This window comes from Dipodomys merriami, unplaced genomic scaffold (genome assembly GCF_024711535.1).
Source record: "Dipodomys merriami isolate MVZ:Mamm:240054 unplaced genomic scaffold, mDipMer1.0.p SCAF_6, whole genome shotgun sequence".
Lineage (NCBI taxonomy): Eukaryota > Metazoa > Chordata > Mammalia > Rodentia > Heteromyidae > Dipodomys > Dipodomys merriami.
In genome coordinates, this window is record NW_027206179.1 from 22,108,416 (window position 1) to 22,135,787 (window position 27,372).

The window sequence follows — 27,372 nt, forward strand, 5'->3', positions numbered from 1 at the left end:
CAAGGTTGTCTTGACTCTGTTAAGCAGAGAACATTCATACAGGCTTTCTTCCTTCCTCAATCCTCTCTCCTTCCCTCTCTCCCACCCTCTCTCCCACTCTCTTCCCTCCCTCCCTCTCTCTCCCCTCCTCGGCCCCTCCCTCCTTCCCTCCCTTTCTTTCCTTCCTTCCTTCCTTCCTTCCTTCCTTCCTTCCCATCTTCCATCCTGCCCCCTCTTGTCTTTCTTTCTTTCTTCTTTCTTCTCTTCCTTTCTTCTTTCCCTCCCTTCCTTCTTTCCTCCATCCCTCCCTCCCTCCCTCCCTTCCTCCCTTCCTTCCTTCCTTCCTTCCTTCCTTCCTTCCTTCCTTCCTTCCTTCCTTCCTTCCTTTCTTCCTCCTTCCTTCTTTCTTTCCTTTTCCTTTCCCCTCTCTCCAACTCCTTCTTTCCATTTTTCCTTCCTCCCCTCCTTCTATCTTTCTTTTTCTTTTCTTATTATGCCAGTACTAGGGTTGAATTCGTGGCTTAGCTTTTCTGCTCAAGGCCGGCCCTCTACCACTTGATCCACAGCTCCACTTCCAAGAGTCTCACAGACATTTCTGCCCAGCTGGCTTTGAATGACAACCACAAAGCTCAGCCTTTTGAGTAGCTAAGATTATAGGCATACAGGATTACACCAACACCTGGCTTTTCTTTCTTTATTCTAAATCCTAGCACTAGATTCCAAAGATACTATGAAGAGTCAAAAGAAAGACACTTCTTTTGGGTAGGATGGGAGGGCATGCATATGATGGCCTATGAAAAGGAGTCTTTGAACTTGCTCTGCACTGGTTTGTGCATGTTAGGGAAACACTACGACTGACTATGGCACACATGTGCAGTGGAGATGGGAAGAGGGGTTAAAGTATGCGTTCCAGATTAGCTCAAGATATCAGCTTCCGCTTACTGGCACTGAGGTGATGGGAAGTTAAGTGGAATTTCTGAGTGTTACCTGCCTAGGGGGAGGATGTCAGGTGTAAACGCAGATGAGTGCTGCAACCAAGTATGAGTGCTTTGTTCCTCAGGAGCAGCCAGCCCAGACCTCACTTAACCCAGGACAGGAATCACCCTCCTCAAGTCACGAGGTGATAGATGGAACATCTGGAGGCTGATACTAGCCAACCCCCAACCCTCTCCTTCCAAAAAAATTAAGTGGCAGGTATGTATACAGCCAGACTGGAAAACAAATTGCATATGGTGGTGTTGCTATTTAATTCCCAAGTTTTCAAAACTACCAATTGTGTAAATCATGTCGCTATGTGAATTATGCAATTTTGGGGGAGGAAAAAAAAAACCAGCCAAGTTGTTATCCAGTTTGAGTATTATCATTCCCTAAAGAATTAGTCCATTTGCAACTAGGAAAAGAGAATAGGAGTTTGTTTACCAGATACAAAAATGATTTTTCAAAGCCAGCTTGGTGGATCTATGGGAATGAATTTGTTTACAGTCAGGCTAATTCTCAACATCTGGTGCTCTCGCTCTGCCTCTCATTAATTCCGGCGGCACTTTTGGCAGGCTCAAGCTTCTTCTCTGCAGTGCGGTTTTTCCCTTACTACCAGGAGAAGTGCCGACATGGGTCCTGCGCTCAGCGCTGATGGCCTCTGCCCTCAACCCCTGCTGTCCAGAGGGGCCACTCTTAGTGCCATTGCCATTTGTGTCACCCTCTTGCACAGTGAGGAAATAGAGGGCGTTGGGGGGAAGTGGAGTGTAAGGAGAAGCCAGTGCAATGGGCAACGCCAGTCTCTGTCCTTAGCCTCCAGTTCACACAAGAGGCTTCAGATAGACAACACAGGCCAGTAAAGATGTAGGTAAGATGGAGCTGCGGCTGTAAATTCATCTCATTGAAATGGTCTAGGAATCTCTCCTCTCTCAGCAAATATGCTGGGTTTTGTGTGGATTTTTTGTTGTTTTTTGTCAGTCATGGGGCTTGGTCCCTCAGCTCTTCAGCTCACTTTCTGGTTTTCTGGCTTATTGGAGATAAGAGTCTCACAGAATTTCTTGCCTGGGTTGGCTTTGAACTGAGATCCTGAGATCTAGCCTCCTGAGTAGCTAGGATTATAGGTATGAGCTACCTGCACCCAGCTTTGTGTGGATTAAAAAAAAAATTCTTTTACTTGTTGCTTGTGACTTCTCAGGGTCCCTCTAGCCTTATCTGCTTGCTTCAGGCCTCTTTGAATTTACTTCTCCCTCCCCTTTTTTGACAATTGCCTTGACCACTCAGCGACAATCAGATCTCCAGGACAGCTTTCAGATGGGGCCAGCTCCTCCAACACAACATGAGCATGACCACTCAAGAGCAGGCTGTCCATGTGTCACATGACTAAATGCAATGTGTCACTTATGAAAGGAGGTCAGAGGACTGAGATGTACCCACCATCTGTCTGTCTGTCTGTCAGTGTGCCTATCATCTATTTATCTATGTATTTTTGGTGCTGTTGGGATTTGAACTCAGTCTTATGCTTGTAAGACAGGTGGTCTTATCACTGAGCCAAGCTGGTGGCAAGCATTTCTTGTATGGAAACTAAGTCACTTTCTAGGATCCTCTGAAAATTTCAATCTGAATTCTCTTTAGATATAAATACTGTACCTGGCAGCTGATTCTAAAGTGCTTATGAAGCTTACCTTGGGTTTGTACACACAAATATGCTGGAGAGACTCAAGGGGAAAGTCACAATTCTGGGATTATAGGTTCTAGGCTCATAGTTTTTGCCTCCATTCTTCCCTGCCCATATGACTTTGAGTGATGATTTGAATTTCTTTCTCTCCACTTCAAAAATGAAAATAATTATGGTGTCTTCTTCTCAGAACTGTTACGAAAACAAATGTACTAACACACTTGTGAAGCTTAGAAATAACTGAGTAAATGTTATTAGCATCAAAGAAAGAAAGAAAAATCTTTGTGTAGGCTATTTTATTTCCAAGAAGTGTGAGATCATCAATTTAGTAGTATTTTTTTTTTTTTTGGTGGGTCATGGGGCTTGAACTCTGGGCTTGGGCGCTGTCCCTCAGCTCTTCAGTTCAAGGTGAGCGCTCTACTGCTTGAGCCACAGTGCCACTTCAGTTTTCAAGTGGTTTATTGGAGATAAGAGTCTCACAGACTTTCCTGCCTTGGCCATCCTCAGATCTCAGCCTCCTGAGTAGCTAGGATTACAGGCATGAGCCACTAGCACCCGGCAATTTAGTAGTATTTTGACTGGCTCTTTGGTTTTATAAACTTGCACATCAGCACATGACAAAAGGCTATTCAATGATGCTTAATCAAATATCTGATGTTTCGAGTTAAGTTTTTTTTTTTTTTGGTCAGCCATAGGTTCTGAACTCTGGGCCTGGGCGCTGTCCCTCAGCTCTTCAGCTCAAGGCGAGCCCTCTACTACTTGAACCACAGAGCCACTTCCAGCCTTTTCTGCTTATGTGGTGCTGAGGAATCAAACCCAGGGCCTCATGCATACAAGGCAAGCAATCTACCACTGAGCCACATTCCTAGCCCCTCAAGTTAAGTTTTAATGCTATGAGGTGTCTTACAATTATTCACATATAAAGAAGTATTCTTGAACTCTAGTTCAGTCTTGTGTTGGTATGTCTGAAGATTGGTCCATGGGTATTTGATGTCCGAGGCATGCAAATTCAGTACAAAGAGCTCTTGGAAGCTCAATTTTAGTAGGAGTTCTAATAAGATTCTACAGTCTTAAAGGAAATGCTACTGTCAAAATATAATGAGCTATCTGACATAGTAAACAATTTGTAAGGAGGTGTTTGTTAAGGCATACAATTTCTTAGGACATGCATCAGTGCACAAAAACTGTTGATTATCAAAGCAAATTGTCATAACCAAATGACAGGGGGCAAGGAACAGAAGTGTAAAGCATCTTTGTTTATCATTGGGGAAACAAAACAAGGGGTGTCAGAAATTGTATCTCTTGAGTTTAGTCTAAAAAATAAAGACAGAATTGTCTTGGGAAGAAAAAAACAATCTTCCTTGTGGCTGCTAGCGTTTATTTCCGGTTTTTGTTTTTCACGCTTCCTCCCTTTTGCTTCTGGGTGAAGCACTGTTTCCCAAGAGCTAAGGAAACAGGTTTCAGTCCAGGGAAAGCTGAGCAGGGTGGAGGTGGGAGGGCACTGTGTCAGTGTTTGTGGAAAGTCTCGTGACAACTGGATGCAGGGGCCCAGAATAAAGCCAATGAGATCAGCTCACACCAAGCACTAATTTGGAATGGGTAGTTCATGGGTCACATGAGCTCTGAAGTTCCACCACAAATGGGACCTGCCAGGTGGTGAAATGGCAGATGGCTGTACACTTTCAGGCTAGATCTCTTTCACCATTCATTCATTCATTCTTCATTCAGCAAGTATTTCCTGCTCAGTGTAAATTAAGCAGAAGTGAACAAAAAAAATAAGACACAGTGCCTCCTGGAGTGGAATCTCCAGTCTAATGGGCAAGATGGATGTTAAACCAAATCGTGCCACAGAGGAATATCTGAGTTTTAAATTATAGTACGTACTCTGAAGGAGGATGTGGAGGAACAATAGTGGGAGTGGGTTGACGCTGACATCTGTGGGTGGGAGATGTATAGGAACAAGGCAAGGAAATGGTGGCCAAAGCACGTGTATGTGTGAATGTGAGCTTCTGTGTCTGGGTCCATGTGCACATGCAGGGCATGGAGGATGTATGTGTTATGCATGTTGTGAGTGTTGCTTGTGTTGTGTCTGGCATATGTGTGGTATAAGCGTGTGTATGCATGCTTTGCGTATGTGTGAGTGAGTATTGGTGTGCACTGGAGAGGAATAAAAAATGAGAACATTTAGAGGAGGAGGGTATGCTAGGAAATGTCCCCTCAGAGAACCTGCAAGCATCTTTACAGGCTGGAATCCAGAGGGGGTGTGAGTAGGAGCTGGGGGAGAAAGAAAGGGGAAGCAGAAAGTGGTGGGTACACTCTGGGGAATAGAAATTTGAGAACCCTATGAAGGAGGTGTGAGCTTCAATGCTTGCAAAATTCCTCAACAGAAGATGAATTAACAAGATCAGATTGGTGTATTATAGTATATTTAAATATTACATGATCAGATTTTGTACTTCTAAGTGGATTTTTAGTACGTGTAGTTTGTAGACCACTTGATTAAAATAGTGGAATCGTCACGGAGTCTACGTTGGATTTGTGCATTCGAATTTACCTCTGAAAATAAGCTGTATTTCAGGAATATTTAGATGAGGGACAATTATTAGAATCAAGTAAGCACTTCAAGCTGAATTAAATTTATTAAAGTAAGCAACCATGAAGGATTCTAATACAGAGTACCCACACGGATCCTCAGCAGGACAAAGAAAGATGCTAAATAACCACAATACGTAGTTGGCAGAACAACAGATAAGAGCTGTCACAATTACATGGCCATTAAATTACATGGCACATGATGGGAGGGGGGACCCAAACTGCATCTTTGGCTAACAAAAGCCTCCAGAATCAGGTTGGTATGCAGAAAGAAAATGCATAATAAGAAAATGAGATTTTCTAATTGTGAGAATCTTTTTCTAGTATGCTCTTAATTGGAAAAAGTCAACCGGAATACAAAAGCACAAGGAAAACAGACTAACCAGGGGCTTGTGAAAGAAATCCTTCCTTAACAATAGAAGCCTTTGCCCAAAGGAATAGCTACCAGACAACTATATCCAACCGCGTTTCACGGGGAAAGCAATAGATGTGACTGGATTGATCATTTGAACAGTTAAGAGGCCCCCATTGCTGACATTGTGTTCCTTGGCAATCATTTCAGTTGTGTCTTTGTGTGGGCTGTGTCATTGGTCAGCAGATTCTGGAAAGATCCTTTTGGAGAGAAGGGTTGCAGGTGAGCACTGGCCACAGCTGACCGGGGCATGGCCTCTCCAGCTCTGTCTTGACTACTTTCAGCAGGTGATGAGGTATTTTTTGTTTGTTTGTTTGTTTACTTTATTTTACAGGCCTGGGGCTTGAACTCAAGGCCTGGACACTGTCCTTGAGCTTCTTTTGCTCAAGGCTGGCACTCTACCAATTGAGCCACAACACCATTTCTGGCTTTTTCTGCTTATACGGTATTGAGGAATTGAACCCATGCATGCTAAGCAAGCATTCTACCACTGAGCCACCTTCCCAACCCAGTGAAAGAACAGGGGAAAAGCGAGTGCCCCTTGTTAGCAGCAAGGGCAGGTGACGGTGACCCTAAAGTATCTAGGTATATGTCAGGGGCATGTTGAGTCCTGGAGCCTGCTCTGGACCCCAAGGCTAGCCACAGAAAAACTACAGAAGACCCACGGAAGAGCCTCAGAGATTCCTTCCATTCCATGGGCTCCACAAGTCCCTGAGGTCAGAATGGGCGCCCACACCCTGGAGTTACATAGCTGATGCCTGTTTCCTCTTGGCCCCTTCCTCTACAGGCAGAGTCCACGACACTAGGCATTGCCTTTGGAAACTTTTGGGCCAGACGGCTGGGCCTCAAAACAAGCTCTGTTCTTGTTGCCATGAGACCTTGCGTCTTCAGTTGCCCCATCTGTAAAACGGAGATAACAGAAGGTGCTGCCTGGTAGACACGTGTGTGTGTGTGTGTGTGTGTGTGTGTGTGTGTGTGTGTGTGTGTGTGTGTGTGTGTGTGTGTGTGTGTGTGTGTGTGTGTGTGTGTGTGTGTGTGTGTGTGTGTGTGTGTGTGTGTGTGTGTGTGTGTGTGTGTGTGTACAGAGGTGGAACTAAGGTTTGAACTCAGGACCTGTCAGGCAAGTGTTTTATCATTCAAGTCATGTCCACAGCCCTCTTTGCTTTTCTTAGTTTTCAGTCTCACTTTTTCCCTGGGCAGGCCTGGACCAAGACTCACCTATTTTAATACTTCCAGCTCTATCTGAAGAGAGAGGCACACAGCACCACTCTCAGCATTTGCTGTTGAGTTGGGGTCTTGTAAACTTTTTGCCTGAGCTAGCCTTGAACCTGGTTCCTCCTAGCTAGGATTACAGGTGTAAGCCACTACGTTTAGCTTAGACATAATGGGTATAAAGCACTCAAACAGTTCCTAGTACTTTCTATGCTTTAGTAAACACTCCCTAAGCCTCATCGCCATCATCATCATCACCACCATCGTCATCATCATCATCACCATCGGCATCATCGTTGTAATCTCAATTACCCCCTTTGCATAGTGAGCAAAAATACGTATTTAAAACAATCTCCCTCCTACTCCTTTAATTTCTCAATTGCTATTTTTCTGTTTGGCCTGTGTGTACTAACCCTTCGTTACTCTTATTCTCATGTCCAGTGCCAATTTTGGTAATTTATCTCTTCAAAGAGCCTCAGATCTGCTTCTCTTTGATATAACCACACTGGGCTTGTCAGGGCTGGTCCACAAGTATGGCTAGAGTTGAAAGCAGCTAGGTGTTGCAGTTGGAAAGTCCCCTAGAACACTGGCTGTGGCTCCATCTACAAATAACTATGTAAACTTTTATATGTAATTAATAATTTATAGTCTGTGACTCAATTTTTTTCATCTGTAAGATGGGAATGATCTTATTCTCATCTCTTAACTCCTTCAAACTTGTCTTAGAACCTGAGAGACAGGGAATATTGCCAAGAAAGACAGAAATTGCCAGGCATGGTGTGTCCATATCTACATCCCCTTCAAGAGTTCCTAATCTCATAGAGGGAGAAAGCTACATGAGTTTATGTGACCCTAAGGGTTAGCTCTGGCAATGGTTCATACATGTTGTGAGAATTAGGAGGAGCTGGTGTGGCTCAGCATGAGAAATTATCAGCAAGAATGGTGCCTTAGTCAACACTGATTGAGTCTACGAGGATTTATTAAGTACTGAAACATATATAGCTCAGAAGCAGAAAAACTCCATCACAGAGACCACCATCTTGAGCTGGGCACTGGTGGCTCACACTTAAATATCCTAGCTACTCAGCAGTTTGAAGATCATGATGGTTCCAAGCCAGCCTGGGCAGGAAAGTCATGAGACTCTTATTTCCAATTAACTAGCAAAAAGCCAGAAGTGCAGCTATGGCTCAAGTGGGAGAGCACTAGCCTTAAGCAAAAAAGTTAAGAGGCAGCACCCAGGCCCTGAGTTCAAGCCCTTGTAGTGGCATGCTCTTTGTCTCTCTGTCTCTCTATCTCTCTGTCTCTGTCTCTGTCTCTCTCTCTCTCTCTCACACACACACACACTCTAGACAAAATGGATACGCAGGCCACCATCTTGGTCCTTCTGCTGGAATATAGCTGGGAAGATATTTTCTAGTGACTTAACTGTCTGCGTGTACCACATTGCTCACTGCCTCAGTTTCTCTGGAGTTTCAAAGCCCCTCAAGGCTTTTGAAAGTGTGGTTAAAACCTTCCCCTGCTCCCGTCCCGGCCCCCAAAAAGGCTGTGGATTTGAACAGGGGAGCTGGTTATTACAGACTCATCCGTTTTATGGGTCTGAGTCAGGTAGTTCATGGCTGAATTTAACATTTGGCCTGAACCTCCTTTTCTTCTTCCAGTATATTTCCGGAAGAATACAAGCAAGTAAAAGTGTTAGGGGAATAAAATGGTTATTTACATCAAAGCTTAATGTATGGCACTAACTATGGGACTGAAATAGCTCTACTCCAGGCAAGTGACAGATTGGGCTTTTAGGCTTCTTTTGAATTCCAATAAACTAATTGAGCCACATGAGTTCCTGGTGTTATTAATTCCAACTCCATAGTATCACAAATGAAATCCAGCCACATTAGAGCACTGAGAACAGAAGGGAAGTGTAGGTTTGGGGAATCGTGCTATGTAAATGATAACCAGAACTCCCATCGAACTAAACAATGATCTGCATCATGGACATTTTGCATGAATCTAAAATAGGTCATTTTTTGCTGTTGATTATCTGATTCAATTTCTATGATCATTCATCTTTTACAGACTATATATCCGCCAGTTTTTTTTTACTAAATGGATACAATATTGTACTTATGAAAAAGGGGGGATTATTTACAATTTTTTCTTATCTAGGAGGTGTTCATTTTCTCTGTGGCTTCTGTAGTATGGAGGAAGACAGAAGGAAGACTTGACAATGGAGTCTGCAGAGGAAAGAAAGAAATCACCAATGCCAGCAGGTGTTCATTTGTCACCATCTCCACCAGCACCACTACCATCACCCACTGCCTGGTTGTGACTGTAATGGAGGACTCAGGGACACAGGTGGGGACCTCAGTAACTTGCATTTCCTCTCCCCTTCCCCCAGAAATCCATACTAGACCCAACAGATCATTCTATTGCTGCTCTTGATTGTGGAGATGACTCTCAAAGCTCTTTGCTCCAAGGCTAGTGCTTTAACCTCTCTGGAAGGAAATCACAACTAAATGCTTCCTCTGCTCAGCTCTGCATTTGTATTAGGGCAGCTGCTATCAGCAAAAGGCTGCTCACCTTGGGGTGAGCCACTCCACAGGTAGATTTGGGACTCCTTCCTCATCTGCAAGCACTCAGCTGTCCTGCTCCTTCAGGCACTTTTGGCCATGGCACATGCCACTTATTTAGGAAACACATAGACAGTGACAAATGAGGCCTGGTGAGGTGGCTTACAGATATAATTCCAGCTACTCAGGAAGTGGGAAAAATCAGGGTTCGAAGCTAGCTCAGGCAAACAAGTTAGCATAAACTTATTTTAACGTATGGCATTAACTAGGGGACGGAAATAGCTCTATATTAAGGCATGGAGGTGCCTGCGATGGTCTCAGCTATGTGAGAAGCTCTATGGAAGCTAAATATAAACATTTATATCTATGTGGGATGGAAATTGGAGGATCTCAGTATAGGCCAGCCTAGGGTTGGGCAGGGGTGTGTGTTGGACCCTATTTGAAAAATAATGAAAACAAAATGGATACAGAGCAGCCTGGTAACCCTTTTGTACAACTTTTTTTTTTAAGGATTAGGAGCATGACTCAAGAGGTAGAGCACCCCATTAGCAGACATGAGGCTGCGTTCAAATCATCCAACATCCCAGGATCCTCACCAAACAAACAAAAAACATGAAATACAAATCCATGGAGAGAAAAGTCAAAGATAGTCAGTTTGCCTATAGTTTACCACTTCAAAAGACTCATCAGCCTGTTTTAAAAAGTAGAGTGGTTACCCGGGCAGTGTCAGTTTCTTAGAGGCCTGCGCTTTGTGCTGGGGAGATATTTTTACTAGTTCAACTACAGGCTATGTCTTCCTCATCTTTACCAGTAAAGTTGCTCATGTTCCCAATTTTATATGTTAATACATACTGAAAATGTGCCTGACAAGAAAGTGGGCAAAACCCAAAATAGCCCCTCCATTTTCAAGAGATTCAAGGAAACATACCAACTTCTGGGCACCAGATGCTTCATTTGAAAATGATGTTCTTTCTCAAGTGTAAGTGGACTATGACTCATCGAGTGTGGATGGTGGATGATGGGTAGCAGGCTCACATGAAACCTGACCAGTGGCTGGCTTCCTAGTGCCTGGGTTTTTCTGACACCTTGTTCATAAACGTAGATGGTAACCTGCGTGAGCTAGAAACTCCATGAAATACATCAGGGCCTAGGATTCTCCCTAGCTCTGTCTACCGCCTACAGCACCAGGACCCTTCTGTGGCACATGGTGTGTATCCAATAACCTTCCTCCTTCCTTTTGCCCATAGGTGCTGCCTTCCTGCTGTGTGTACGCAATTAGGATACAGACTGACTGCTGGGGCAGGAGGAGAGATCTATACTGCAGGAAGTTCTTCCTCCTTTGGGAGTCAGGACCCACTACAAAGGGATCTGAGCTAAGATCTCCATCAGATTGTCTAGCTGAGGAAGGAGAAGGGGATGGAGCGTAAGAGGTGGTAAAACAAGGTGGCTGATGCCCATAATCCTAACTACTCAGGAGGCTAAGCGCTAAGGATCACAGTTCAAAGCCAGTGTAGAGCAGGAAAGTCCGTGAAACTCTTATCTACAATGAATCAGCAAAAAGATAGAAGTGGAGGTATGGCTCAAGTGGTAGAGCCAGCCTTGAGTGAAAAAGCTAAGTGACCACCCACCCACACACACACACACACACACACACACACACACACACACACGTGTGTGCACACGCATGCTTGTCCGTGTACCCCTCTCCTACAAGCCAAGCCCTTTCTCCTGGCTGGAGTAAGGGTTATTTAATTTCATTCTTCTTTCTGTAACATCTGGAACAGGACAAGGCTTAGTTATTACTGGCTGCCACTTTTATAACCATAAGTGATGATCAATTCCAGAGGCTGGTCATTATCTTAAGTAAATGGTATCTACACAGAAGCACACACCTTCTTACCCACAGTCTCTTACTGCTTGGTCTTTTTGGCAGTCTGGTAAATCACCTATCCCCAGGAGGGCTTCCCGGAATTCAGACACAGACAAGCGGCCTTCAAGGCTGACATTTTAGTGGCTGTGCACCTGTGCCCTTGACTGAAATACTGGAAATAGTTCTATTCAGGTAAAAAAAAAACAGCTACTTTCCCAAGCCCAAGTGATATCAAGTGTTTTTCTTCACTGGTCTGACTACCCTAAAACCGCCCCTACCGCCCAACACCCCTCTCTTCAGAAAAGAATAACACTCAGCCAGCCAAGAGGCTCCTCCCCCACCCAAATAGCTTTTCTGATTGGCTGCTGCCCACTTGGGAGGTACTTAGGATAAACTATTGTGAAAGTCATACTTGATGACAAATCCTGTGATAAAGCCAAAGTACCCTGGTGTCACTTTCTAGAAGAAGTGGGAGAAAGGTTAGATGCCATCCAGACAATGACATGGGATAAGGGAGAGACAGGATGACCTGGGTCAGCTGGGAAAACAGAACAAAAGACAGGGTAAGAACAAAAGACAGGGTAAGAAATATTGGGAGAAGATGAGAAACTAGAAAATCTTTTTTTTTTTTTTTAAAGCCAGGTATTGGTGTGAAGTCACAGAAGAAAAAGAACATTCCTCTCAGGCTAGTTAGGATTACTTGGTAGCTTGAGAAATGACCTTCAGACCCAAATGACTACTGCAGCATGTTGGATCCAGAAAAACCAGCCTGTGAAGGTGGAGGCCAGAGGGCCTGGTACTGCAGCAAGGCACTGGTGTGCTGGCTGCGGGGAGGAGTCGGCGGAGTCCAAGCAGAGCCCAGGAGGGCTTGCTACCAGCCTCTCTCCCTTTACTCATCCGGCAGACAGTTTTGGAGCACCTGTTATGCGCCAGATGAAATTGCATACAGGACATAGAGCTGTGGCCTTACCCTCGATAAAAATAGCAAAGACTTATATAATACTGCATGTATCGTGAAGCCGACAGCTCCTGAGTGCCTGGAGATCATTTGCATTTTATCTTCACTACAAGCTCTTAAAAGAGGCGCTGCTCACAGTCCCATTTTATGGGATGAAATAGAGGCCCAGAACAGGGGAAAAGGAGCTTCTCAAGGTCATTCAGCTAGGAAGAGGCAGAGCTGGGCTTCTGTCCAGGTACTCTGGCCTTGGACTTGGGGGCCCTCACCTATGTACAGTGCTGTTTATAAAGGAGCTCACAATGGACCATTCACCTCACACCTCACAAAGCAGTCTTCACACACAGGATCCTATTACAGCTTCACAGCCCTCTTGTAATATGTTACCCCAATTTGAAGGCCAGGGGGAGGAGGAGATGTCAAGATTCTTTCCAAGGTCATGTTCAAGTCAACGACGGCTGCATTCTGGCCCCCTGTGACTGGAGCTCCCATCCTCTCCACCGCCCCTTTGCAGCCAGTAGGAAAAGCTATGGAGTAAAAACCGTGTTTGGCTTAACATAGGAAGAATTTGTTTAAAACAGAAGAGGTGACCTTGTTGGGTAAGGAACTTGAGGAGGTGAAATCACATGATCACTGTGCTGGGCTGAATTGTGTCTCCCTGAGAAGATATGGTGACGTCCTATCCCCAAGCCCCCGTCCCCCCCACGGAAAGTGACTTTATTTGCAAATAGGGTCTTCCTGATGTAATCAAGTGAAGATGAGATCATCTTCATGGGGCCCATCTGGTAGGATGTGTGTTCTCAGGAAAAAGGGGAAATTTGTACACACACAGACACAGACACAGAAAGACATACACATACATGGAAGTTAATAGGAGGAAACACAGAAGGAAGATGGCTGTCCATAAGCCAAGAGTCAACTGAGGCTTCAGAGAAAGAAGAGAGAACTGAAAATGACCTTTCTGGGACCTTCAGAGGAACATGGTTTTGCTGATCCTTTGATTTGGTGACAGCATAGATTTCCATTTTTCTGAGCCATTCAGTTAATGAGACTCATTGTAGCAAATCTGGGAACTTAATACAGTCACCTACAAGAAATGCTGGCTAGTGTATATTTTCATAAGATTTGAGTCCATGCTAGAAAATAACTGTACTATGTCTGGCCACTAACATCCAGTTCTAAGACTGAATATCCTGATTTTTCACCCCAAAGGGTAAGAAGATTCCCTTGTTTGTTGAGAAATAAACTATCACAGTTTTGCAAGTACAATGATTTTTTTTTCTACCAATGAAACTCATCAGCTTAAATGCTATCCGTTTTTTTTTTTAATGTGGAAGAGTTAATAGGAGAGATTTATTTTAGTAAAAGACAAAATGTTTTACTGAAGAACTCATTAGTAATGCATAAAGGCCTACTGAGTCTCCGAAGATCCGTTCGTTCTCAAAGAGAAATGTTGGGATAATTTTTATATTCTGATTACAGAGAACGACTTGATAAAAATTGTCCTTGATATTAAAATTGCATGGAGGGAAAAGGAATCTCACAGTTAACTAGGAAATAAGTCAAAGAAGATGGGAATAAATCTAGCCAGCATTTTGGAGTTGTTCTCACAAAGCTGGACATAGCGTTTTTATAGTTCTCTTTTTTGCATAAACAGAGGTCATCTTTATATCAATACATACAACATGCATATATGTATACAGAGATGTATGTACATATAAATATGTGTATATAGAGATATATATGTGTGTGTGTAGATGTACATATATCTTCTTGGTATCATTTGTTGAATGTGGATATACATCGGTATTGGTATTGGCTGTTGAGTGTAATCATTAGAAGCACTCTAGGCATTGTGTTAAATATTTCATATACCTAATCACAAGCAACCTGGTGGGTAAGGGAGGTAGGACTAATATCTTCAGTAGGCATATGTGGGAGCGAAGGCCTGGGCATCATGAGGGCCTTATCTTACAGTGTGCTGATCGCAAGATCTGAACTCAGACCCCTGCGTCACTGCTGTTAGTCATTGTGCTCCATTCCTACGTCCACATAATTAGCATTTTTACACTGCATTTACTGAGCTCCCACCGAGTGCCAGGAACAGTGTTACCTGCTTCACAGAGCCAATCTCATTACTGACCACAATTAGCCTGTGGGGAGGGTGTTATGCTTTAATCTCTATTCTCTAATGTGGAAATGAGAGCACAGAGAAGTAAAACAACTTGCCCAAGGTCACACAGCTAATAAAGGGAAGGTCTCAAGCCACTCAGCCGACCCCCAGAGCCATCATCTGCTCTGAATTCATATCACTGGCTTCTACCAGAGGTCTGGAATTGTTCCAGGTCTGAGCAGAGATGTCATGAGAATTGTTCCTACCTTTGAGAAACTCCAGATACATGGATTGGCAATCCACAGACACAGGGAAAGAAAACATTGTAATGAGTAATATTTAAGTGTAACATTAACCAGAAGCATCTCATGTAATATTTTATAAATCATACATCTTTACAAATTCAGTTAAGTAAATGAGTACATTATATAAATATGGTTACATTTTAATATATCAACGAATCAATGAAGTAGATAACTTCTTGAGACAGGCCCCCTCCCTCTGCAGAACTATAAGCTGATAAAGACAAGGAAAGAAAAAAAGAAACAGGCCTCTCTCAGCCTCTCGTGAATGAGGGTAGAAGGAGGGAGCAGTAAGAGCCTCAGGACTTGTGACATAGACCCCCAAATTTGCAAAGATGAGGCTCTTAAATTTCAGGCATGTAAATGGATTATTCTGACATAAAAATATAGCTTATGGCATGGATCATTGTTTTGCATGCAAGGGTGTAAGGTACGGAGGAGTGAAGAGTATGGAGCTGCCTCTTGCCTCTATCATTTCCCCTAGTTTGAATTGTCTTCTTCATGTCCAAGGCCTACCATGGCTGACCTTCTTCCTTCTGGATGGCTTTCAGACTATTTCCCAGCTGTCTTGAGAAAGCAGGACTCTCTTCTCTACTCCTGAGCACCCTGTACCTCTAGGGTCACCTGACCCCTGATGTCTGCCTTTGCCATGAGCAGCATTGGCTGTGGCCTTGGTCTCAATGTTGGATCTCATCTAGGGCCTAGTCTGTACTCTATTCACAAGCAGAAGCTCAAACCTGCTGAGCTGCGTAAACAACACCATTGACCACAGGGCTCAAGTCCTCGCTCCATGTTTGTTTAACAGATAGATTTTTGGGTACACCGATTTCCCAAGGCAAGACCCTTGTCATCTTAGGGACATGAAACCTAGACAAATATACTTTAGGTTTATATTGCCCCAAAATAACTTGGACAGACAAATATACCTTGAAGATGGTTTTAACTATTGCATACCCCGGTATTTATGTCATTTGAAGGGGTGGGGTCCTTGTGTCATATACATACATACTGGACGCTGTTACATGTATGTCAGAATCCCTTCAGCCTATAAAAACAAATATATTACGGCAAAGAGTTTTAAAATAAACTCGTGTTCCTTCAAGTGAAAATTCCAACAAGGATATGAATTCCTACTTCCCCAACAATGCAAACTTCCACACGTTAACACAAATGATTTATGCAAATGGAAATAGGTTTCATTTGAATAACGACTTTCTACATGCCTGATGTTCCACACACTTTGTCCCTGGTTCTTCATCATCATCACTGTCTTTATGTTACATAGCAAGTGAACTGAAGCCCAAGATGTCACCCACCCAAAGTGAATAGCTTATTATCAATGGTCACCTATTTGGTAGCTGATCAAGGCGGGGCTCTAACTTAGTTTCTCAGAAGTTAAAGGTAAACTTCCTCCTAGCCTAACGTGTCCTCCTCCTTCTAGTTTGAAAGCCTCCAACAAGAGGGTTTTTCACCTCTGTGTGCTGGGGGATCTTACAGAGAAGGAAGCACTCAGTAATCGTGTCTTTGAACAAATTTCCCTACTATGTCCAATTACCCATTCATCCAAAATGTATTTGATTCTTGTTTATGACAATGAATGGAAGGAGTCAAAGTCTTGTCTTCGCGGAGCTTAAACATTTTAGTTGAGGAAGGTCAATCAATACAATAGACATTTGTGATGTATATACACAGAGGATGATGGGAGAGTAAAATGATGTGGGTGGGAAGGGACTCGAGCGAAGAACTTGTCTTTGGCTAAGGTGACCAAAGAAGGCTTCAAGGAGGAGATGCTGAGATGCAAAAGGCAGAGGGCCCAGCCTTGGTAAGGTCTGGGGTGAGGAGTGCAATAATAGCTTTGAGGTAGAACCACACTAGCATGTTGCGGGAATGGCCACCAGGACCATGTGTCTAGAGGCAGAGTGGCCAGGTAAGTGGAGTAACTAATATGAGAGAGTGAGGAGAGGGTGGTATCTGCCAGTGATGCTTACCAGTTATCATGAAGTCTGTGGCTTTCTACTCTGACTGAGATACAAAATCAATGCAGGGTTAATGCACTGTGCCCTAGCACCGAGAGACTTCCATGTTCTTCACGTATTTTTTTTAATGTATTAGCAACTTTAATAAATTATGAGGAAGTGCATTATGTCAAACTTCCAATCACTAAATATTGCTGATCTCATACAGGACTCCATTTAGCACTGCCCTTGTGATCCGAGAGTGGGTCAGAGCCTGGGAGAACATGAAGGCCTGAAGTACAAGAAGCCCAGAGACAATGGGTCCCTTGTTTCCAGGATGCTGGTCCTCAGACCTCTCTGGGTCCCCTCCTTCAGAAGAGAGGCTGGCTTTCCAATCAGCCTCATCTTGGCATTAGAATCCAAAATATCTGGGAAGGGATCAGACCAGCTCTACAGTTCCCTCTGGGTTGTGTTATAAGGACAGAGCCATCTCCCCAGGATGGTGGTCTCAAATGCAGTGCTCAGCTATTCAGAACAGCAAGAAGGGAAGCGCGGTCTCCTTGGCGGAGCAGGGGAGCATGCTGGGCACACTACTGCCAGCCCAATTTATAGCTCAACAGAGAGTGGTCCTCATAATCCCAGCTACCTAGTTTCATTCTCTTGCTCACGACCTTTCTCCTTTGCAGTTCTGATGCAGTTTTCACAAAGAGAACACTGGCTGATTGGGATCTGCTAGCCTCCTGCTTGGTGCCCTGGGCAGGAGCAAGGCTTACAAGCCCATGAGAGGGCAGGAACAGAGTGAGATGTGCAAAAAAAGAAGAAGAAAAAGCGGGGGAGGGGGAAACCACTGAACACTAGCCTCAAAATAATCAGACTGGTAACTTTGTTTCTATTTTCAGGATTTCAGCTGACACAAGGGATCTGCCTTTAGTCTGACAAATACTACACTATAAAGAGCCACTGGACCCTTAGAAATTAGGGCACAGGATTGGGGGCCTCCACGTTCAAATTCACGGGCCTCAGGTTTGTGGGCATTTGCTTCTTTTTGGCACATGCATGTGTAATTCTTCCTACGAGTTTTTTTTTTTTTTTTTAGAATTAGTTTTCCTCTGAGCTAACCCGTGCTTCGATGCAATACTTGGGGGCTTTCTGCTAGGACAGCGGCAAACACTGATTATAGGGTCATCAAATTGTGTCCTACAATTATACAAATGACTGTTTCCAACGTTAAAAATTCCTCTATAAGGAATATAACTCAGATTCAAACACACATGCATTATTTGAACGTATAGTAACTGCTCTAAAGAGTTCGTTCCTGATCAACACATACTCAAAACATCATTGACTAGAACAGGAGTATGGGGAAATTTTATTCATATCGACACAGAAATCTTAAAATTTCAGAAAACTTGTAAGTAGTAAATAATGCCATGAAAACTGAACACAAGTTGTGAACTGCTGATATTTGGTTAGGGCAAATGACAGGCGATTGAGAGACCCAAAGAAAGAAGTTCCTCAAAATATCTGGCTGAGCCCCACCATTACGGATTCATTTCTTCGAGGTCTTTCCTACCCTTTCTGGGTCCAAGCTTTTGCAATGAAAATAATCCAGGGCTCACCAAAACATCCGTACAATGCCATCTGCTAATCACTTGCTTCAAGCACAGGAAGATAGAGTAGAAAAGGAAACAGAAATCATAAAAACAAATGTGGAAAAAAGTAGAGAAGAGCTCAGAAAAGCAAAGTGTAGCAAGACATGCTTCAAGAAGATGCAAAAATCTCTTTGGTTGGATCATGAGTGGGTACTGGATTTTTAAAATATTCTTATTATCTTTAAGTGGTTGTACAAAGGAGCTGCTATTTTGCAGTATATGAACACAATGCGGCTTGGCGACTGACACCTCATCCCTCCCTCACCCCTTCCCTCCCTCTGGTTCATTTTGCAGGATATATGCTGGATTCTTGACTTCAATCTCCTCCCCTTCTCCTCTCCCTATGACCTTCTCCTCTTTCAAGTACCATTTCCTGGTGTTCATTTCATTCAACTTTTGACTTTGCCTTTCTAAGGAATTTAGGTACTGGATTTTTGTCAAATACTTTTATGTATACTGCCCCACCCCCATTGTATCAGTGTAGTAGTATATTGCATCTAGGAGCTTGGCAGTACTTTGCCCAAGGTTGAGTCTTCTTTTGTTGTTGTTGTTGTTGTTTTTTTTTGACATGTCCACCAACACTTCTTTTTCAGTGATTGCCTCAGCTGAAATTATTTCTAGAATGTTCTTACTTGTCATGGGGATTTGAAAATGTGAAACTTTCGAATGGGTCAACACTAACAGCCAGTTTTTTGAGTCAGAATTAGTTGTTTTCATTCACATTAATACAAGGAAGGGAAAGAAGCTCTTTTTTCTTAGTTCAGAGACACAAGAAGATGGAGAATGCTGAAGAGTATTGTTAGACAGGAGAATGGGAAGGGTATGGCAAAAGGAAGAGCTACCCAAGGCTCGGAAGCATCTATGGTCAGAGGACCCCCCAACTCCTCTTCTTAACTAGTCCACCCGAACATTACAGCACATGCTGTCTGCAAGAGCTTGAAGGTCCTCAAAGCAAACAAGGAGTCCCCTGCATGATCACCATACATCCGCAGGGCTTTTTCAAGACAAACACTTCTAAAACCCAAGCCATTTCAAGAAACTGATTACCAGCTCTTTCCAAGTCATACAATTTCTGTTCATTATGCTTGCATTTCTGAAACCTTGCTTTTTGCTTTTAAATTGCAAAAAGGAAAGGAAAGGAAAGAAAAGAAAAAGTCATCCCATAAAACATAGCTCTAATGTAAAGCTTAAGTGTTTGAGCTGGCTTGTTCCCTAATATAATTGTAAACATTATTAAAAATTGAGAAACGGTATGGGGGGGGTGGCCAGGCCTCAAGAACATCACCCTACCATCATTACCACTGTATGGGGGCACTCTCTGTATTTTGTATTTTTATACAACTACAATTTGGGGGAACAAATAGTTTTATCTTTCGGATGTTCTTACTGAGCCTACATAAAACCTTGTGTTTCTGCATGGCTTTCAATCTTTTTGTCTACCGTGCTTGCATTATACACACCTGAATGAATGCACCACAATTAAGTTAGCTATTTCCTCTATCTTGCCTCTTTCCAGTTAGGCACTTTCATAAATAATTTTGAGACAAGTGCTTTTATACACATCATCCTTCCTCCCTCCCCCTTCCTTTTTTTCCCCCAAATTTCCTCAGGGTAAGTGGAATTATTGGATTAAAGAGTATGGATTTTTGCGTGGCAGTTAATGTAGCTTGAATCGGCATATTCTTCAATGTAATCTTATCTGAGCACTCAGCCTATCTACGTGTTTTTTCTCAAGAACTAATCATATTATACTGATTTTTATCAGACAGTAAGCATGTGTTTTCCCTTTTGCCTTAACTGACCAGGAAACTCAGAGCTAAAGTTCTAATCCAATAATGAGTTCATTTCAGGTAATCTGTAGTATGTTTCTCTTTACTCTTTGGGTCAATTTTGTACATTGCTGTCCTTAAAGGAATAGATGTATAGATGTATAGATAGATAGATAGATAGATAGATAGATAGATAGATATGCTGAATTAAAAAAATTCCCTCTAATCCCTTTCTAGAACAGGTGGGTTATAACTCTTACTCAAATATCTAGAAGTATGCATGCCCATAGGTATTATTGTATCCCACATAAAACTTCATGTCAGTAGCATTGTCAAAGCACAATGATCTTGGATCTGGAACTCAAGATAATTCATGATCACAAAGGTTGATCTAAGCACTCCTGTCCTTTTTCAGTAGGACCATGAGGTAAGAGAGAGAGAATGTAAGTCATTGGGGGAATCACAGAACTATCTGAGTGAAAGTTAGAACTAACTAGAACTCAAACTTTCCTGTGCCTAAGCCCAACCATGAATAAAGTCTGAGGACCTCCTGATTGGTTGTCCCTCTCACCTTGGCATTCCTGTCCAGGGCTCAACCGTGAAGCATCTTCTACTCTTCTTTCCATATCTTCCTTTGATTTTCCCATTGCTACTTCCCAGATGAAGCCACCGTTATTCCACTCCTGCTTACTCCAGCTCTCTTTACACGCTATACCTGGATTAGCTCCTGGATTGCCACATTGAAATACCACAAACAGGAGATTTAATAGAAACAGGGCCTCACCGCTCTAGATGAGGTTTGTGGTTCGAGGGTTAACTTGGTTGGCTCTTAAGAGGGCTTCAAGGAAGGATCTATACCAGGCCTCTCCTTGGCTTGTAGACAGTTGAGTTCTTCCTATGTTCCTTCACATTGTCTTTCCTCTGTGCTAATCTCTGTGTCCAAATGTCCCCAAATCAAGGACCACTCTTTAATTTGCATACCTCTGGGAAGACCCCATTTCCCAATAAGCATATTCTAAGATGAAGGGCTTTGTAATTCAATTTAAGATGCTTGGTTGTTTTTGCTGCTACTGGGATTTGAACTTGGCACCTGGGCGCTGTTCCACAGCTTTTTTGCTGAAGGTTAGCACTCTACACTCAAGCCACAGCTTTTTTTCTGGCTTTTTGGTGGTTAATTGGAGATAAGTCTGATGGATTTTTCTTGGGCTGGTGTTAAATCACAATCCTCAGACCTCAGCCTGCTAGGATTATAGTCATGAGTCACTGGCATCCAGCCTCAACTTAAGCTTTTTGAGGAAAAGCAATTCCCAAACAACATTTTTCTAGTTTTTTTTTTTTTTTCATTTCCTTGTGGAAAATCTTTCTTGGTCTCAACCAAATAAAGCCCAAATTCCTCCTTCTAGCAATAAAGTTTTTGTTTTTGTTTGTTTTGCTGGTCCTGAGGCTTGAACTCTGGACCTGGGCTCTGTCCCTGAGCGCCTTTTGCTCAAGCCTAGTGCTCTACCACTTGAACCACAGTGCTACTTTTGGCTTTTTCTGTAATTCAACTGGAGATAACAGTTTCACAGACTTTCCTGCCTGGGCTGGCTCTGAACCCTCATCCTCAGATCTCAGCCTCCTGAGTAGCTAGGATTACAGGTGTGAGCCACTGGTACTTGGCTAATCAGGTATTACTGTATTACCATTTTTAATCTTCCTAATACACTACCTGTTTTTTCCCCCTTCTTTTTGTTGTTTTACACTGCAGTTCAACTGTGTTATTCTTAAGATTCCCTGCACTTTCCTGCCTCTATTCCTATGCTTAGGTGACTTTCTGCCTCCATCATCCTCTTACTCTGCCTCTGTGGGCCTGTTTCTCCTGTTCCTTGCTCCATGATGCTTTCCTGTGGCTGGGCTAGGAAACATCGTCTCCCCAGGGGTTTGTTCTTATCTTGATGTAAGTTGAAGATTGTGACCCTTGTCTTATAGTTACTGCTGTTCTTCTCTTGTTGGTCTGGACCCTCCTGGTACCTGGGGAGTTACCTGACTTTCCCTCTCTCCTTCTTTGTGCCTCTTCTTTAACAACTTCTTTATCATCCCCATGGTGACTGCTTAAACTGTTTATGAACACACAGAATGTAATGGAAATGCTGCTGTAGAGATCAATAATCACATTGTTCAGGGACACCTGTGTGTGGGGGCTTGTATTAAAATAGCACACAGACTGTGACATGCTACACACTGTGGTGTACATAAAAGAAGGGTTGATGTCAGATTTGACATTGTAATACGTGGGACAGGCGATGCAGAATGTAGGACAACATCATCATCACTTTTGCTAGGAAATTCCCTTCGTCCTCACCATTTCCTCCCACCACCCAAGAGAAAAATTCCATGAAGTTCATTTCTAAAGAAAAGTAAATACCCAGATGGCCAGAGGGATGACCTTTCTTTAACAGAGGGGATGGATTTGTTATCCAGCCAAATGTTTGAAATTCTTCCACCAGCATGCATAATTGAGAGAGATGTGTTAATTACCCTTGCATGACAGCTGGTAGGACTTCCTGGAGGAACTTGGAGAGGAGTATTGATCTTGCATCCTTGGAAGTCACCGGACTGTGTGATAGAAAGGTAAGGCTTTCACCACACATCCAGAATGGCCAGGTCAGTGTGCAGGGTCTCTGTGAACTTGGGCCTCACAGCATCATGGGTCATGGCAACTGGCCATGAATGGCCTCAGGCAACAAAAGCATCCTGGTAGCCCTTTTGCATGACCCTTTAATGAGTGCCACCAGGGAAATCCCAAGCTGTCTCTCCTATTCTGCCGCTGGTGCAATGACCCAAAGGGAGCCATTATCAAACAGAAATCTGATTCCAGACAGTGGTGATGAGATTTTCTTTCTGCCCTCTGTAGCTGAGAACCCTTGGCATTCACACGATTGATGGTTATTTATGGGAAGTGAGGACACAGTTTTTGATTCAGCATCGTGGACATTTTGAAAAGCAAGCAGAAAATATGATCCTTGCTCTAGAGGAGTCACTGTCTTGGCACTGGATGGAAAATAATTTAATTCTCTCAAAGTCTTTTTCAGATCCAAGATTTTATGATTCTATGATCAAGAGAACTATTTTATCTTTAAGAAAGGGAAAAATGTTATGAATACTCTTTTGTCTAAAATGCAATTCATATTCACTGACTAATATAATTTGCCATATTGCTTTTTCCATTAAATGGTTCAGTTTTTATATCACAAGTCTGCACAAAAGAGCCTTTCAATGTATTTTTTCCTTTTCCTGTTGCTGACTAAATATTTTTTCTTTCACCTGAAGTCACGTGAAGTATGGGATTACGAGATTTTTCTGAAATCCAATATGATGGCATTTCAGCTTCCAAAGTAACCACTTTGGTGTATTGTTCATACATTTCTGGAAAAGCTATCTGGTTTGGGTTTAGTCTAGGGAAAATACATTAAAATGTATAGAAGAAAAAAATATACATTTCCTTTAAGCAACTGGAATCAATTAAAGCTTTGGCACAGACAATGGAAAAATCAATGAAAGGTAAAAGTTGAGAAGCAACAGAACTTGTGTCCAGCAAGAAAAATAAGGAGCATCTATGACAAATAACTAAAATGGAAAGTCAAATAATCAATCAACCAATAAAGCTATATGAAACCTATAAGATTTACAGTTCCTTTCTATGCTTTAAAAACATTTTTTTTAGTTTAACTAAGAAGATAACAGAATAGCACAGAAATAATGGCTCAGATGGTATCTTGATAAGAACTAAGAGTCCCAAACAGAGTGACCACTGAAAGATCTAACCAAAGGTGGAACCTCCACAAATTCCTGAAATCTTGTTGAGAAATCATCCAAATACATGTCCTAACTAAACAAGAACATACAGTCCTTCATTTTCACTTTTATTGCTTAGCAACCAACTTCAGGCACTACTGGATCTTAGAAGAACAAAGTCCAAAGGTTCTCTACTCATGATGTATGTTTTTGCCACACGGAAAGTGAGCTACTAAAGAAAATACCTATTTCTTCCCTTTTCTGGCACTGGGACTCCCTTTAGGTTCTCTATAAGTATGTATCTGTTCCTCTGTTCCTTGCTCAGATGTGACAGGTCAAAAGATGATTGCAGGAGTGAGTTTGCATTTTTCACCAGGAATTCACACTGGTGGCCCAAGGCCAACCTCTCAGTGACCATCAACAGATCATGGTGAGATAGTATGATTCATTTAAGTGACAAAGGTAGCAAAAAGTGACCCTCATGCTGTGTCAGATGATAATGGAAAGCTCTAGAAATATGTTCCTTGAAGTTAAGGAAAGAAAGGTTAAGGTTAGATCTGGAGAGAGGAAGCCAGAGTACTCTGGAAGGCCAAATCTTGTTAAGAGGTATCAAGTAAAATGAAAAGTTGCAAAATCTAACCAATGGATAGGAATCATCAAAGCCACACTGGTGATCTCATTGAGGGCAACCAATATGAGCAAAGTGTTGGGACCAAAAACTAAACAGCCCAATACAGTGAGCCAGGGATGGAAAGTGGTGAGAATTAAGGCTAGTAAGTCTTCCATTGGAAATATCCTATTAAATCAAGCTCTTCTAGACCATAATAATTGGGGGAAGAAGGGAGAAAATGATTTTTGACATCATGGAAGATTTCTCTCCCCTGTCCAATGTTTTCACTGCATAAGAATAGTCAAAAGACTATATGAGAATAATAGTGACTCATCTGAAAGTATAGTATGGCATTCAATTTTCAGTTAAACCAGAGAAATTAGCCAGAAACAGGAAGACAGGAAACTAACTGGAATGTCAACCTTTTTGACAGTCCTGTAATAATGGTAGTTACTTGCTTCAGGAGAAGGAGATTTTAATTAAAAGGAAGAAGAAAATGGCCAGAAAGCTGAAGACCTCAGAAGAGTGATTTTTCAATGAAGCCTTAGGACTTCAATTGACAAATCAGATATAAGGCCTAAAACTCAAATAGAGCTTGCTTAAATTAAGTAGTGTTTGGTGTCTTTACAGCTCCTCTTCAAGGACTGTCTTGGAGGTAATGGTAAAGAGCTTATTATTTTAATTCAATATAGTAATGGGTTGTGTTTGTTTAATAGTTTGCGAAGCACTGTCAATTTTATTGGGCTTTTTTTTTTCTTTCCAATTTTGTAATCTACCTAAGCAGACTTGAATACTCTGGTTTCTCCTCAGATCATATAAATCTTTTGCCTTTTACTAAGCAGACTTGATACTGCCATTACTGACCTTTGCAAATAGGTTACATAAGGTCATCTACATTACAAAGGGTGGAACTGGCTCCACACCCGTCTTCAGAGCTTTTACCCTATGGCACACAGGCTGCAACACCTTATGTGGAATCTTTGAGACCAGAAGAGTCTAGGATTTCAGATTACTTTTTTTCAGATTTTAGAATACTTGCATATACATAAAGGTATCTGGGGAGGAAACGCAAGTTTACATAAAGAATTCACTTATGTTTCACATGTACTTCATGCATGCAGCCTGAAGTTAATTTTATATAATATTCTTAATTTTGTACATCTTATGATGTGCAGTTTTCCATTCTGGCATCCTGTGATGCTCAAATGGTTCAGTTTGGGGAGCATTTGGGATTTGGGATTTGGAGATGAGCGGAGCTTAACCTGTACTATTGCAGTTGCCACTTGTTACAGCATGCTTAGGCCAGGAACTCTGGCCTACAATCCTAGCTACTTAAGAGGCTGAGATGTGAGGATCTTGCTTCAAAGCCAGCCCGGGCAGACAAATCTGCAAGACTCTTATCTCCAAATAACCAACCAAACACTAGAAGAGGAGGTATGACTCAAGTGGAAGAACGAGAGAGGATGAGGCCCTGAGGTCAAACCTCGATATTGACATATGTGTGTGTGTGTGCACATGTACACCACACGAAATCCAGAGACAACGTCCCAAAGGATAATAACAAAAATAATTAAATAATGTACAAACCCTTTTATTGTATTTTTGACCTAAAAGGTAAATAAAACATATATGTATATATATGTGTATATGTATATATATGCATATATATGTGTATATGTATATATATATGTGTGTATATGTGTGTATATGTGTGTATATATATATATATATATATATATATATATATATATATATATATATATATATATATATATATAAGATATATCTTGAGACACACCCCAGAAATGTACTTTTCATGTGAGGACTCACCTTTTCCATGGCCTGACATGGACTGTGATCTTCCTTTTCACAATTCCTGTGAAGCTGGGATGGCAGTTCCCAGCTTTTGATTAAATAAGATGGAGGTCTCTTGAACATTTTTGCCTGGCCTTACCTTGAACCACAATCCTCCAAATCTCCACCTTCCAAGGAGGTAAGCTTTTAGCCATGGGGCCACTGCACTCAGTTTAAATATACATTTTGACTCATACAAAGAGCTAGTGTATCAATGTTCAAGTAGACACTATCAATACCTCATTCCACTAAGGCAATCTCTATAAAGGTTAGGTTGATAAAATATGTGATGAATCTCTTCTGAATTTACACATATAAAACAGTATTTTTGAAATATGGATTTTTCAACTGAATTAATCAGAGAACTGTTTGAACAATGTAATGTCCTGTCCCTTCAATGGAAGATACAAACCAGTAGCTCTGAATGCAAACATTTTTTTCAGATGTGGGGTTAGGTCTGGAAAACACTGTCATCATCATAAAAGCCTCTCCCTGGAAGCCAGGCACCGGTGGCTCACGCCTGTAATACTAGCTACTCAGGAGGCTGAGATCTGAGGATGAAGTTTCAAAGCCAGGCAGGCAGAAAAGTCCCTGTGAGACTCTTACCTCCAATAAACTAGTCTAAAAAGACAGAAGTGGTGCTGTGGCTCAAGTGGTAGAGCGCTAGCCTTGAGCATGAAGAGGCTCAGGGACAGCACCCAGGCCCAGAGTTCAAGCCCCAGGACCAGCCAAAAAAAAAAAAAAAAGTTACTCACTAGACTCAGTCTTCCCAGTCACTCCCCCAAGTGGGCCAGAAGTTTTGGAAGAGGGCTCTTCAGGCCATAGCAGTATCATTTATTCAATTATAGCATGAAATTATATCCCACTGACCTGAAGGAGTCAGAGCATATCCAATTATGCCTAATTTATACCATGGGACACGCCAGTTCTGGCTCAATGTAAAATCCTAGTCGAATGGCAATTTAACAAGCTTGACAGGACATCAAAATTGCTATGTTGTCTCCAGACCTCATTAAATGGAAGCTTGCACTTTCCTATAATGTTCAGTGGGAGTACAGACTATTATTATTTTTCTATTTGCTTAGGTAAGGCAAATGCTCAGCAAATAC

General features: G+C 42.3%; 1 protein-coding gene across 9 annotated transcripts in view; it reads right to left on the reverse strand.

Annotated features, from left to right (window-relative positions):
• Mbnl2 (muscleblind like splicing regulator 2) overlaps positions 1-27,372 on the reverse strand; it is a 151,003-nt gene that overhangs the window by 50,816 nt on the left and 72,815 nt on the right. The window lies entirely within an intron of this gene.